The sequence below is a fragment of the Bison bison genome, unplaced genomic scaffold, assembly GCF_000754665.1.
Source record: "Bison bison bison isolate TAMUID 2011002044 unplaced genomic scaffold, Bison_UMD1.0 scf7180017864116, whole genome shotgun sequence".
Classification (NCBI taxonomy): Eukaryota; Metazoa; Chordata; class Mammalia; order Artiodactyla; family Bovidae; genus Bison; species Bison bison.
The window spans coordinates 595511-599809 of record NW_011494688.1 but is presented as its reverse complement, the minus strand read 5'-3'; the positions used below and the strand labels follow the sequence as shown (position 1 = coordinate 599809).

General features: G+C 43.4%; 1 protein-coding gene across 3 annotated transcripts in view; it reads left to right on the top strand.

Moving 5' to 3' along the window:
- Window positions 1–263: 263 nt before the first annotated feature.
- SLC16A9 (solute carrier family 16, member 9) overlaps window positions 264–4299 on the top strand; it is an 82609-nt gene continuing 78573 nt past the window's right edge. For 2 of the 3 annotated variants that reach the window (XM_010839393.1, XM_010839388.1), the window contains exon 1: window positions 491–573. The gene's annotated coding sequence lies outside the window, so the exon portion shown is untranslated. Of the gene's footprint in view, window positions 333–490; window positions 574–4299 lie in introns of those variants that run through there. The other variant, XM_010839391.1, reaches the window with a different exon arrangement.

Genomic DNA, 4299 nt, shown 5'->3' with positions numbered 1-4299 from the left:
CTGTCTCCGAGCGGCCGGAGGCGGCGGGGGCGACGCTGTCATCTGGGGCCAAGCAGCTCGGAGCCGGTTTCTTGTTTGGAGTGTGTGCGGGGGAGCTGAGAGCGTCTTCGGGGTGTTCGCGCCCACCGCGTGATAACTCCCAACCCTTTGGTAGGGTGCTGCCCTGCAGCGGGCCAGTTTCCCCAGCGCTCTGAGGGCGGTATTGTGCACGGAGTTGGACGGGAGAGAGGGAGAAAGGAGGTCCTGTGCTCTCGGATTGAGTTCGGGTTAGAGATCTGCGCCGGGACTGCTGGTGGCAGAGCAGGGTGGGAGTTGCGGGGGAAGCGACTCAGGTGAGCCCCTGTTTCCCAGGGGGCACGAGGCCTCCAAGTGCCCTGGTTGGGAGCTGGTGCACGCAGACGACCCCGGGAGGGTCTCACTGGGGCGCCCAAGGGTTCCAGGCGCGGCGCCAGCTTCAGCACCGCGGGGTCAGCTCGGGCGAGCGCAGGAGGCACGGGCGCCTCGGCCGCCTGGACACAGAGCCGGAACTTGCGAGGACCTGGTGTTTCACGCTCCATCTGTGGCTCACTCTAGGTAACCGCCTCTAGCTTCAGGAGCTCCTGGAGGGTTCGGAGAGAAATAATAAACGCTTAAAAACTTGGTCATCAGAAGTAGATCAATGCTTCTTAGGTTGCCATGTCTAATCCAGCCCAAAGCAATCAATATATCCTGGAGGTAGGGTAGGATTTACACTAAATAGACATACTACTTACACAGTAAGTTATTTAATATCTTGTGTTTTTGGATCAGTGTCTTGGGTCACAGTTAGTTTGGATGTATTTTTTTTAATCTTGAATTATCTGGATAGTAGCTCAGGTTGCAGGTGAGTTCCTCCCAGCAAATCCTGTTAATTTGATATGTCCTAACAGTTTATCAGATTTGAGTTGGTTTCAGCTGTGAGAAATTGTTCTGGCTGGTTCAGGCAGAGGACTGAGGAAGCCTGACAAGATTCTGAAGTGAAAGCACCAATTATTCATTTCTAGGATCACACCTTCTTTTTAAATACCTTGTGGATCATAACAGGGTTATCCATGTCATTGCTAGAAAGAAATGTATTTCTTTTCAGGCCCTAGAAGTGGAAATTACATAATAAAATAGCTTAACCTGCAATTTTGCAATAACTCATACTTGTAGCAGCACTGGCTGCCCAAGAACACACTTCTCTGTTTCTTCCCTTTTTTGTGTGGGCAAGAGGGGGTAACAAGGACCCTTTTTCTCTGTGGGATGTCTATAGGGAAAGACAAAAGATACGCAGAGGTAGATCAGGACACTGGGAAGCCTTCTCTAGTTTCTGACTGAGACTCTGAAAAGATGGTGGTGATATGTGCATTGATTGGTGTCTGAATCTGTATCAAGGCAGAGCTTGGTGCTTTGGGTGTGGTTCTGGTCATAAAACTAGAGCAAGAGAATGACAATTAGATGTAGTTAGCTTTTCAAGCTTTATTTTCTCACCTGATATTTTGAGCCTGCAATTTTTTTAGTCTTTCTCTTGAGTGAGTCATTACTTGAACTTACTTCATACAATGCAATTGGGTATAGAAAGCCAGTGGGTAGGTACAAAAGAAACAGTGTCTTGCTTGCTTAATTATTGCTTTACGAGAAAGTATCACCTAATGACTTTAATTTTAATTAAAGTTGGCCAGAATGCATATATTTTGAGCTAGCTGGCCTTTTCTTTGGGAGGTTCTTTGTAGACATTAGAGTGTTCCCTGCAGATAATGAGCTTGAAGTGTGACTTAAAACTGAGTTCAAGGAAAGAACACATGACCCCTGCCTTCAAAGCATTTAGTCTGGTGGGAAAGATAGGCCTGTTTATAAATATCTATAATACATGATAGTAAAAATGTAGTCATATGGCAGTGACATCAATAGTGTATGACTGAATGGCAGAGAGGTTCATTCAGGGTTAAGAAATGAGAAAAGTTATGTGGTGGGTGTGGCATCTGAGCTAAGACTTGAAGAAGGAAGAGGATTTCCTTGATGCAAAGGAGGGCTGCTGGAACAAGCATGTTGCATGGAGGTGTGCAAGTCTGGTGTGTTCAAAGGTAGCAGAGCAGTTTGGAATGGCTGGAGTCTGGAATTTTAGAGAAGACTGGGAGGTAGAACGGGGCTAGATTATAGAGATGACAAGCCATGGTAAGAAATTAAAGTGTGATTGAACATTATTATTGTATTTATACTAACAGGGTTAACATCCTTCACTGTAGTTTATTCCTTGAAGTTCAATTTTGTGAGCTTCCCCTAATAAGTAAATGAACAAGATCTTAATAGCATTTACTTTCTATAAATGTGAAAAAGTAATGTGTTTTCAAGTAGATTTCAATGCTTTATTCAAATCCAACAATGATTTCCCCTGAATTTGCAATCTTGTGATACAACAACTTTTAGTTTGATTAAAACTTTGGATAGGAAAATACCCCCACTTTCGTGGGTCAATATGCAGAGTAAAGTCACTTTCTGTTCACTGTTTTGATTATTGACAGTAATAATAATTATTATTAATCTTTATTAAACATGACATATTAAGTGAGCTACATACCTTCTTTTATCTAGGGAGACATAATTTTAAACTTATTCTGAGAATTTCTTTTTGGCCTCATTGCACAGCATGTGGGATCTTAGTTCCCTGACCAGGGATCAGTCTGAAGCCCCTGGCATTGGAAGTGCAGAGTCTTAACCACTGGACCACCAGGGAAGTCACATTGATCTCTTGATCTTGAGAATTTTAATAAGGTCACTCACCTAAGTAAATGGTAGAACCAGGTATTGAACCCAGGAAGTTTGTCTTGATAGCCCATTCTTTGGGCAGGGGCATAATATATGTTAACTGTTATTCACAGTAATTAGAAATTGGGCCTGCTACCTGTAGGAGAAGTTTTTCTCTGTTTTTCCTTTGCATCCTCATTTCTATCATTTTAATTTTATTTTTTAATTTATATAATTGCCATATAAAATATTACTTTTAGGTGTATAACATGATGATTCTAAATATATATATACTGCAAAATGGTGACACAGTAAGTTTAATTAACATGCACCACCGTAGTTCTAATCTCTTTATGTATCTGATGAGAACTTGAGGATTTCCCTGTAGCTCAAATGGTAAAGAATCTGCCTGCAAAGCAGGAGACCAGGGTTCAATCCCTGGGTCGGAAAGATCCTCCGGAGAAGGGAACGGCAATCCATTCCAGTATTCTCTCCTGGAGAATCCCATGGACAGAGAAGCCTGGTGGTCTACAATTCGTGGGGTTGAAAAGAGTCGGACACTAACACACACAACAGAATGAGAACTTTTAAAATCTACTCTTTTGGCGACTTTCAAATATATACCACAGTATGTTACAGTCACTATACTGTACATTATCTGATTATTTTTACTGTATAGGTTCAGTGATGACCTATATTTCAGTGTTTTAACACATTTTCAAACTTGTTTCTTAAATTAATCAGTCTATTTTGGGCTGTGCTGGGTCTTCATTGCTGCGTGGGCTTTCTCTAGTTGCAGCAAGCAGGGGCTACTCTCTCGCTGCAGGCTTCTCATTGTCCTGGCTTTTTTTTTTTTTTTACTTATTGCAGAAAAATGGGCAACAGGGGCTTCAGTAGTTTCCGCTTCCCAGGCTCTAGGGTACAGGTTCAATAGTTGTGGCGCATGGGCTTAGTTGCTCCAAAGCATGTGAGATCTTCCAGGATCAGGGATCAAACCTGTGTCTCCTGCATTAGCAGGCAGATTCTTTACCTCTGAGCCACCAAGGAAGCCTCATCTTCAAACTATTATATGATCTTGTGCTTTTATGACCCACTCAAAAGAAACTCTTAAGCTCTTTGAGAAGAGATGGGATATGAGATGAGAAAAACTTTAGTGAATCTCACAGCCTTAAATACAAAGACGCAGTTGAGTTCAGCCGCTCAGTCGTGTCCGACTCTTTGTGACCCCATGAATCGCAGCACGCCAGGCCTCCCTGTCCATCACCAACTCCCTGAGTTCACTCAAATTCATGTTCTTCGAGTTGGTGATGCCATCCAGCCATCTAATCCTCTGTCGTCCCCTTCTCCTCCTGCCCCTAATCCCTCCCAGCATCAGAGTCTTTTCCAATGAGTCAACTCTTCGCATGAGGTGGCCAAAGTACTGGAGTTTCAGCTTTAGCATCATTCCTTCCAAAGAAATCCCAGGGCTGTTCTCCTTCAGAATGGACTGGTTGGATCTCCTTGCAGTCCAAGGGACTCTCAAGAGTCTTCTCCAGCACCACAGTTCAAAAGCAT